This window comes from Sinocyclocheilus anshuiensis, unplaced genomic scaffold (assembly GCF_001515605.1).
Source record: "Sinocyclocheilus anshuiensis isolate Anshui unplaced genomic scaffold, SAMN03320099.WGS_v1.1 scaffold305, whole genome shotgun sequence".
Classification (NCBI taxonomy): domain Eukaryota; kingdom Metazoa; phylum Chordata; class Actinopteri; order Cypriniformes; family Cyprinidae; genus Sinocyclocheilus; species Sinocyclocheilus anshuiensis.
Genome location: NW_015540850.1, coordinates 597,442 through 608,491, shown reverse-complemented (window position 1 = coordinate 608,491; position 11,050 = coordinate 597,442).

The following is an 11,050-nucleotide window of genomic DNA, read 5'->3' as shown; positions in this document are numbered from 1 at the left end:
GCCCGGGGAGCAAACAGTTGTGCGATTGTTAGAGGAGCCTGGGAAAATGTTCCGGGGTCCGGGAGGTAGAGTGTATTGACGCCAGACCCTCTTGTTAAGGGGACTTCTGTGCTCCCAGACGTTATTGTCATGATAATGAGCAGCCCGCACGTTGTTGAACTTGATGTTGACTTCTTTCTTTAGGGCTGAATTTTTTTCGGTCACTTGTTTGTGGGAAAATCTTCTCCGGAGCTACAGTGTGAAATTAATTAATCAGGCCTTTGGAGCGGCCAACAATAGAGACCAAGAGGATCCCTGGAACCCCACAAAAGGCCCCAAACGTTTTTTTTTCTAAACTGTATTCTACCCAGCCACAACAGACTGAAAGATACTAGTTATATTTTAAGAGTTTTGTCCCCCATTGTAGCCTACACGTTATTACTCGGCCTATTATTATTATTATGTATTTATACTTTTAAAAATTATAGCCTGTCTGCAAAAAAGTGCTGCTTGGTCAGGCTTTTAGATCTAAAATGAGGCTGTAGTGTGTATTTCTGTGTGTGTGTGAGAGAGAGAAAAGCACGTGGTTGTACTTTTTACAGACTGCTTTGTAAACTGCATATTGTAGTGTATATGCTCTGCTATAGCACAACATTTTACTTTATATTTTCAGTGTCGTTATGACGCAATGTCAATTAAATGGCCTTATACTCTTGTTGTATTTTCATTTTTACAGGTACAGTTGATTAATAATATATATATTTTTTAATCTAACGTGAAAAATGTAAACAAATGAACTGGAGAAGAACTCAAACATTGGTTGTTTGTTGATTCTCATTGTAACTTATGTTTCTCCAGGCACTCAGATATGAGAGGTCATCATTGTCCACTAAAAGGTAAGAATTAAAATGATTTGACAGATAAAATAGTTTTTTAAATTAATTATGAATGTTTAAAATGTCTTACGTTTTAGTTTTGTGAGTAAAGAGAATTCAATGTAATTGAAACTTTGATTGTATTAGTGTTTAGCGGTAGAACTTTATACTTATGTTATACTTACAAATATATTTATTATACTTACAAATGTGTAATAAACACACTTCCAGCCACGTTTTTAGGAAATATATTCTTTAAAGATATAAATATTACTGTTTATAGGACTTAGATTTTGTGTCTTTAAGTATTTTTTAACGAAATATTTAAATGTATATATTTATATATATATTTTTAGATGATCTTAATGTTGACAACATAGCTAAAATGTTAATGTAACAATCTGCATTAATCTACTGTTACTAGTCTAACTATTAATAAAGGCCTGTAATGGAGCGAATATGAGCTTTTTTGGTATTAAAAAATAAATAAATAAATAAATAAATAAAAAGAATCAACTGTGGAAAAATATGGTAGCCTATATGTCAAACTTATACTTCAACAAGGTGACTGAAAGATATAGCCCAAGGACCTCCAGCGGTCTTTTCTGTAATCTGAATTTCAGCACCAAGGACAGATCCCTTCTACCTGTTGGCTCGAGACTGAGCTTTTGTGCGTCTCAAACTGCACATCATATTGCAAAATGCACCTCTTAGTAGTGTAATTCTCATTATTGTACATTAGGCCTATATATTATTTATTGCTATTACGACGCTTTAAGTTACTGTGGAATTAGTGTTGCTTAAATATGCTATATAAAAGAACAGAAGATTATTTGTAGAAAAGGTGCGATGTATTGTTGAAAACTGCGTTGTTTGTATTATACAGGCCTGTATTCAGGGGTTACAGTCTATTTTTGAGCATGGTGGGAAGCGCATATTTGAAACGGCATGACGCAAAGAGCGGGAGTGTCTAAATCATGTGGAGGTGTGTGTGTGTGTGTGTGTGTGTGTGTGTGTCAGAGGGCGGGGTTTGAGAGAAGGGGCGAGCAAGACAGCCTTTCACAGTGGTATTTGCATGAGTGTATTTTGTATGTCGTTCTAAATTTAGCATGTTTAATGTTAGAATAACAACTAACAATATTTGCAATTTTTTGTAATAAGGGCTATATATTGGTTGCAAAAATAATAGGAAAGCTTTATTTAAATAAAACTGGACACTGGGGTCTTTACACTACATTCCATGTGTTTACATACATTAATTAGAATTAAACATTTGAAAGAAAACGGGTATTTATAGAGTTTGACTATATGAAGTGTGAGTGGAAGCTCTTCGTTTGTTACATCGTAACTGCACAAATGCAACAAACCTAAAATAAAACTGAAAAACATTTTAGCCTAAAATCATTAATAAAGCTATATACTTAAAATTACATAACTTGCCGCCTCGCGGGAAATAAAATGTTTGTCCATGAACTGAAGATGTTTGAAAATCAGCTTGGGGAAAGAAAAAAAAACATATTGGAAGCGTTTCGTTAAACGCTCGTAAAAATATAATTTCATCGTCTTCTTTCATAACTAGCCTACATGCTGAAATTGTATAACATTCATACCCTTGACACATAGCTATATTTAATACCATATTTAAACTGAGGCATTCCCCCGATGCGTTGCACTGTCCTTTCCTAGAGTTTAACAGTAAATAAATAAATACATAAATCAGTCAATCCAAGATGATTTTCTTAGATCCGCGACATTTTTCCTCAGAGGCTGTTTTTGCTCGAATTTGAAGAAATGAACGAAGTAACTGTGTGTAAGTTAATAGAGTAATTCATTATTGCTCAAACAGTGTCGTTTAACCTGTAAATACTAACTGTAATTAACCTGTGGATTTCTGTAGCAAGCTAATTATCATTTATTGTTGAGATTTTCTTCATCAATAGGCCTATATATTCTTTTGTTCAGTGCTCTCATTTTTTTACATTTAGGCCAAGCGCTTGTATAAGGCTGCATTATGTATAGATGTAGAACTCTGTAGCTTTTAAACCAAACGCCACTTGTTTTTCTTGATTTCCTTAAAACACACACTCGAGTTTTTACAGCAGCCGAAATATCAAATGTATTGCTTTGCACGGTAGTGTTTCCTTAGTGCGCACGAAATGTCTTGCTTTCCTCTTGCTAAATGGAACAGTCCATTCCGATTTATATGTAGCCACCGGGAGATCCCATTTTCAAATGAACCGGGGAATATATTTTAACGTAAAATAAGGTGTGTGTGTGTGTGTGTGTGAGAGAGACGGAGAGGGAGAGATAGACAGAAAAAGAGGGAGGGAGAAATAGAGGCTCCATCTGCTTGTCTGCATTCATGCATATTTTAAATGTTTATTTTATGTATTTATTATATATTTTATATATTATTATATACAATTTTATTTATTTATAATATATGCTATTAGATATTCACGCCCATTTCTTCCATTTATGGCTCAGTCAAATTGCGTAAATATGCATTAAAAGGTTTAAATATACCGGCCTTTCACATCTTATCCTCGTCTAGATCCTATAATAAAATGTCTTTAATGGCAAAATTTAAATAGCCTTTCTGCTCTCATGCCCCATGCAGTATATGAGTTTCAGTGTTTAACGTTTGCAAGCAACACCAATAAAGGTTTTATTCGACCACAACTGCAGAATCTCTACTGTGGCACCTCATAAAGAATGCAGTGTGATATTCCGCGCCACAAGAAACATAAACTGGATTTAAACATTTCTTCTTTGGTATTACATTGCATTTATCAGTTATTCAAATTGAAAATAAAGCAACCAATCGACGTAAGGGTCAATGATAAATAAGGATGTCCGAGATGATAAAATGAGAAATCTTTTTAAAATGTATGTAATCAGATTCATTTATTTATTGTTGGGTTAGTGTTGGATGCATACATCTGAATGTTACCAAATGGTGTAAACATCAAGTAAAAAGAGCTAAATACTTTCTTTGCGTCTTGATTTAAATGAATCGTTATTTTTAAGTTCAAGGTGTGTGTGTGTGTGTTTATCTGAGTTATTCCGTTTGACCTGACCAAAAAGAGCCTTTTCATTAAAACGTCAAAATATATAATATTTTTAAGACTTTACTCCTGACTCACAGTCGTTCATCTGTGTTTTTTTATTTTATTTTCATATGACAACAAAATGACTTCCTGATTGTTGGTTAGGCTACACCACGCTGACTTTGATTTGGCGGCCAAACTATTTTCAAAAAGTACTATTCTACAACAAAACGGCATCGCCTCTTTATTTAATTTAATTAAATGTATTTTTTTAAATATACTTCGAATATCTTATTTCAAGATACTACAAAAATTTCTTCAATAACATCAGTCTCTTAATGAGACTTTCTTTTTTACAGTCTTGAAATAGTTACACCACCTAGACATTTTGACTAGTGGCATTTTTGGCACTAAGCCCCACAAAAACATCAGAATGACTTTTAATTTGGAAATGGAAAATATGTTCATCATAGAACACGGGTGCATTCAACTCATTATTGGTCTGAATGATATTTTAATTTATTTTGAATAACTTAACAGATTACGTTGCAGGTTAAGGAGGTCATATTTAGCTTAAGCATCAGTCTTTCGGATTCTGAGAGCAGTGCTCGGTCACGGCCGCGTCCCCTGGGTGTCTCAGCCCTGCTCAGCCATGTGTATCAATAAGCATTAATGGTTAATGCTGGTGACATCACAGTTGTGTTGGCGGTGTGGCCCCCGTGGCCCTGCCCAGAGGAGCCCCTCAGTTCAATCTTCTCCCGTTCAGTGCTGCTGCCGGAGCCTTGCGCTTCCTCGTGCTTGGCTTTTTAGCAGTGATTTCACGATAAAGATTTTATTTTCATCTTAACGGCTTTACTTTAGCAAATAAATCGCGGAGGCATCGAAAAGACTTCTGTAAGCCCCGTAAACCTTGAGATTAACTTGTTCTCACGCTTTTTTGTGAGTGCTGTCGTTTGAATGAAATGGATGTTCTGGACGTTTTTGGAAAACGCTGGATGGGAAATGAAATTGTGAGTACCTCTTTTTGTGACAGTAAACGCACGTTGTTTGAGAGTTAGCTAAGGTTTATCTTGTGTATTTCAAGCGTAACTTCCTTTAAACCTGCTTCGCGGGGGGTCCGTTTGTATTTAATTTATTAAGATGTTGGCTAGGCTATTTATCTCTTATTTATGTATTCTTTAAGTCTAACCAGTCGCCAAATTCTTAATCATAGTGTACAGACTTAATTAAGCTGATTTAGATGATATACTAGAGCTCGCAATACATCCTTAAAATAAAAGTCCACTAAGATCCAAAAATGTCTTTTTAGTCCCGTTGTCATTACGAGAACATTTTATTCGCTAATTCTTTAGAAAACATCAGTGTTGTGGTGCTTTAAAGAACCCAGAAACCAAAACACTAACCTGCAATAAAACATAAAGAACTTCCTAATATACAAAGAACTGTAGGCCTATAACTCAAGAACAACCAAAATGTGTTTTTTCCCCGGTTGATTGAGATAAGGGTTTTTAGCTGAACATAAGAACCATTAAAGAACCTTGTAGCTATTTTTAGGCAATTCGGCTTTATTTGTTTGCTTCATTTGAGGTAGATGCAATTCCGGAAGCGGTTGTCTGTTAGATACACCGTTTTAATTCAGATCTAATCACATGGGCTAGGACAGTTTGAATTGTAAAGTATTTCAGAACACCTTTCAATATTTCATTTTACGAGGTGAGCCATTTAATAGGCCGGATCTAGATACCCAATGTAGGCCTGTTAATGACAGCCTAAATATCCTATAATGCATCCAGTAGGACATGATAGCCTCTAATACCTATATGTAGGCTAATTGTGCTGTAGAATGGCCAAACGATAATTTCTAAGGTGTTTTTTCAGTATTATTTGAAATAAAACAGTACGTGTGCTATTTTAAAGGAGTGTTTTTACAGCGTGCCATTGGTAAATGTAACGCGCGTGGACGTATTGAACCCTTATTGTATTGCTAAGCCTAATTCAAACGAGTTATCCGATTATTGGAGGTTTTTTGGAGATGTTTTTGTTTTTTTGTTTTTTTGACATTCTCAGCTCCGACATCGCTAGGCCAACTGGATAATAAAAACATGCGTTTCACACACATTGTAAATAATCGCGATGTGTTGGATGTCCAAATGTATGCGTTGCGCAGTAGCCCTTAGACTATTAAATGCACATAATATGAGTGTATTTAGCCCACGTGTATGTGTATGTGTGTGTGTGTGTGTGTGCGCTGAAAGAGTGAGTGATAATGTAACGGAGCTCCACACACACGGCAGTGAATGCAATAGCTTCATGTGACCACAACAGAAGCTGCATCTGGCGTACGAGGCGGTCCCTTTAAGACACATGGGTTAGTTTTTCTCTTTGGTTATCTAGCTGTATGAGTTTATGTGATATCATAAAGCTAGAGAACCGAATGTATAAACTAATTCCAAATACTTCGGAGCGCTTTGTATGGGAACGAGGCTGGAAAGCCGGAGGGATGTGCATGGTCGGGGTATGAGGGAGACGGCGATGTCCGCTACAAAGAGCATCGAATCCGGTAGGCATGCAGTTGGCGCTGCGTTAATGCGTTTCAGTGGTCTGGAAGGACTGGAATACCTAAAGCTACGTGGAAGACATGGATTTTACGTGGAATCTGCCTCCGGTTACATAGGGACGCGTTAGAACGCTGACGAAACGCGAACGCTTGAACTCCAGGCGGATACGGACTGGGCGTTCATTCTCAAGTGTGCTTGTGCTGGGCAACATTCCATCATAGACGTGATGATGATGTTGATGTATGAATTCTGGATGACAGGAATCGGTTCATCGAGGTGTTTCAACCGATTGGTCGGATCTCGTGGGTCACGTGGTCCTCATATAATATGGGAAAGTCAAACCTCGGAGGTGTGTGTGTGGTTTGACACTCTTTGTGTCTTATGGTAATGGATAAACTAGGAAATAGTCTGTGTTTGTGGCTTATTATAGAATGTAAACTATAAAATGTTTGATATTTTATTCCATCAGGTCACTTTGACTACAAAAAGAGGTGAAAGACTGACCTCGTCGTCATTGTACACCTGTCAAAATTCGACCATTATTGTGCTTAGTGGATGTTTTTTTTTTTCTTCTCCAGAATTTTGTTTGTGTTCCAAATTCTCAAATCGTTCATGACGCCATAAATGAAATGTCAAGGTTATTTTAAACAGACTGCTTCTGACATCATTCTATGACACATGCGGTGCGCAAATGTCTTATTTGTTTACTTTTTATGAAACTGCTAGGCCTCTGATAAGCACTCTAGTATTTATAGGTCTACGTCTATTGGTTGTAGTACATACTAGCTGTTGTTTTTGGCAATTTATGTCCCCGATTGGTTAGTGCTACATCGCACACAGCTATTTTTGATCCTAGGATGTGATGATGATAAATACAAGGCTGAAATGTGTGTTAGTGAGCTTCAAGATGGATCTTTACATATAAAAGCCACAATTCTTTGTACAAAAATAATCTCCATATTGAGTATTTTTGTGATTTTGCATAAAATACTACAAATCTGCTAAATACAGATGCTATGCGGAATCAGTAAACTGACCTCTGATGGTCTCATTAATTGCTGATAGCTTAAACATTTTTTTTTTCGTTTTCACACAAATCATTCGATGTTGTAATTGATGGGGGAGGGCACAGATGTGTAATAGATGCATGGCACAAATAGAGTCTGAGGTGCAGCGAGAGGCCTGTCTGAGAGGCGCCCCAGACATTTTCCCACATTAATATGTGTCTGGTCCTGCGTTTAGGGGCCCCAGCAGATGGAGTCTTGTCTTAGCACCTGGCATACGCAGCACTGCTATTGTCTACGTCTAATACTAATCTGAATTAAATGTAACCAACTCTGCATCCCAGTGTCACAACTGCAGATTAAAAATATATGAGGGGAGACGTTGTGAAGAGGGGTTTGGGGGGATTTTTGAAAATTTTTTTGATGGAGGGCTTTTATTTTGTTCTGATAATGCGTTTAATGTGTCTATGACTAAATTTTTACACATTTATTATTAACAATATGCACAATCCATTTTGTGCTTGTAGGGATTGTTAGTGAATTCAGTACATAATTAGACATCTAAGACATAAGAACACAATGCTTGTTGTATATATAATATCAAGATGCAGTTTTTGCTCAAAATTGGCCACAGGTGTTTTGATTCTATAAGCTGAGAGAATGTGGTTTTAAATTAAATCTTCTGAGAGTATTTTTGAGATGCATTTGGGCTGTTAATTTACAGTCAGGACAGTGGTAATAAAATGTATTCGGTTTGCCAATTGACTACTCTCTTTTGGAAAACTGCCCTTTTAGGGTCAAATCCTTTTGTGGTTTAGCTTGTAAATATTATTTGGACATGATGTACTACATTAGGATAGTAGTATGTGTAAAAATGGATGGTAATATATTGTGCATGCTGTATAATCGCTATTGTTTCCCTAATGCTGACATCCTGCTTGCTGCAGCAGCAGTGTTGGAAGCTTTAGTGACAGTAATAGAGGGTTAAGTTTGTATTATTAAAATTGGTGTTAGTGACAAGTTTTATTCTTTAGGCACACATAACACATTTAGCATAGATACCTTGTATTTTGGTGTCATTTTGTTTGCAGACCGCTCTCTGAATTTGATTCAAATAAATTAGGTTTCAAACAGGTACTGTTACTCACAATAAAACGGGACTTTTTATCTATTATTATTCAGTTTTCATTTTTACTTCAAAAAGCAAATGTCAATCATTTCTCCGATGAACTTATGAATTCTGAGTTGGTATCTTAGCAACGGCCTCTGAAGAAGTGAAATGGGAACAAAAATCATCCTTTATTTGGAGTCTTACATTGGCAGATCTAAAAGAGCCTTATAGTCTACAGTGTATGAAAATATTTTACACACACACCACAGACTTGCAGGCGTTTTTAAAAAACCTCTATATCAATACTGTAGCATACATTACCCAAATATTCAAATAAAACATCAGTTTTTAAACGTGTTATTAATTTATTGACGAAACGTTTTATTAATTCACATACCGTTAAATGAAAAACACGACGTCTGCGTCTACCTACCTACATAAACAGCACGTTTGGGCATCAAGGTGCCCAAACTGTTGTCAGTCTCGCACCAAAATCTCTCTGGTGATTTGCGACGCCTTGTGATGCGCAAACATTTTTAGATGAGCAGCTGACTAGATTAAAATATTGTCGAAATTAACAATGACTGAAACGATTTTTGCTTAGATAGCTTAAATGTTAAAAATATATGTTTTTCCTCACAGAAGGAGGATCTGTGAAAATTAAGAACAGCCGACCTAAATAGTAGCCTATAATATTTTCTTTTCAGGTTACTTCGTCTCTTTAAACTGTAGTCGCGCGCTTTACAGCCGTCAACCGTCAAAAGTCACTTTAAATTTAATTCCGCGCGAGTTTTGATAACTGACATGAACTGAATGAATTTAGGTGAGGGAATGTTTTTTGTGTATGTAGCCTACCGCTATTAAGTTTATCAGCTCATGTGGTAAATTTGTTTTCGTTTGTTCTGTTTTAGAAAACGTTTAAAAAGTCTTGCTTCTCATATTACAAGCATCGTTCCGCCTTAATGCCTGTCATGAACTGTATATTTTGAAATGCATGTTTTATACTGTAGGCTATGTGAGCGATTTATTTCATGTTGAGTATTACATAGGGACCCTTTATATAATTCTGAACTGATCATTAGAAAATGTTCATTCAAATAGTTAAAAATGTAGTGAAAATGTAAGAAAAAAAAAAAAAAAAAGCTTTATCCTTTCCTTGAACTCCCTGAAGTGCCTTCAGGGCCCCTCAAGGGTCTGTGGACCCCTAGTTAAAAAAATAAAAAAAACATAGATTATTAAACCTGGCAACACAAACAAATGTAAAATTCGCAATACTCTTTAATGGTTACATAAGAAGATTTATCTGGGTTCTATTGCATAATACTTTTCTATATTTATTTTAGAGCATGTTATATTCTTTTTGAGCCCTGCATAAATTCACTGTCATCGTGTTCTGAATCCTCATGCATGACAAACAAAGTAATGTTAAACCTGAATTCAGATTGCCTTTTAAGATCTTCTAGTGGATGTATGTTTGAAAAAAGGTGTTATAAAAATGTTCATCTATTTATAGCGCCGCTTGAGTAGCTCTGTGAATGATCATCAGTACAGGAGCCTCACAAAGATACAAGATCTGCTAAATTTAAGCAGATTTTTAAATGAAATAGCTTATAACATCATGTTGAAATATCCAAAAACAGTCAAAGCTAGTCCAAAAATGCTCGTGTTTCAGGGTGAAATCAAGCTGAATTCACTAAGATGTGTTATTCTGTGGTTTTACAGGAAAAGGAGACCTTGGAAATCAGTGATAAAACACAGAAATGAACTGACCTCAGATCAGGTGAGTGATATGGCATTGTCATACACTCTCAATATGACCTTGACTTTCATTTTGCATGAGGTTGCATGTTTAAGAGACAAATATGTAACAGGTTCTCTCACCGTTGCTGCATATGTGACTTGTAGGAGTAGGTTTGTTTATGTCCTTTATGGGCAAGTATTAGCATATATAAGCATATTAATCCCTCATGAATAACCATATATTATTTGCTTTTAGAAACGAGTAGACGATGCCGGGTAATGTACATATTTCAAGCTAAGCCATTTTTTTGACCACGTATTCGGTATTTATATCAAGGTAACGTTTTTGTTAAGATATTGTGGTGAACTGGCTTCCGCGTGACATCAAAACGGGTTTCTTTTTCCCCAAAAAATGCTGGATGGCAAACATAGGAGGGATTACTATGGCAACAGCGTTTGCTCTTGCTCATTGGTGGTAAGGAGTAAAGCAGACTTATGTCACATGACTCCAGTCAGAGCCGTATCCTGCAAGGCATTGGCTTACATGTTCATTTCAAAGCTCAACTTTATGTTTATGTGTAACCCAGGAACAAGGAGACAGAGGTTAGCATTGGATGCACTGTATTTCATATTTTCTCACATTAAGGACCAATACTTTTTTTCTGCTTGGATTTTTGTAGTCAGTTTAATTACATATAATAAAAAAAAAAAAAAAAAAAAAAAAAAAAAAAAA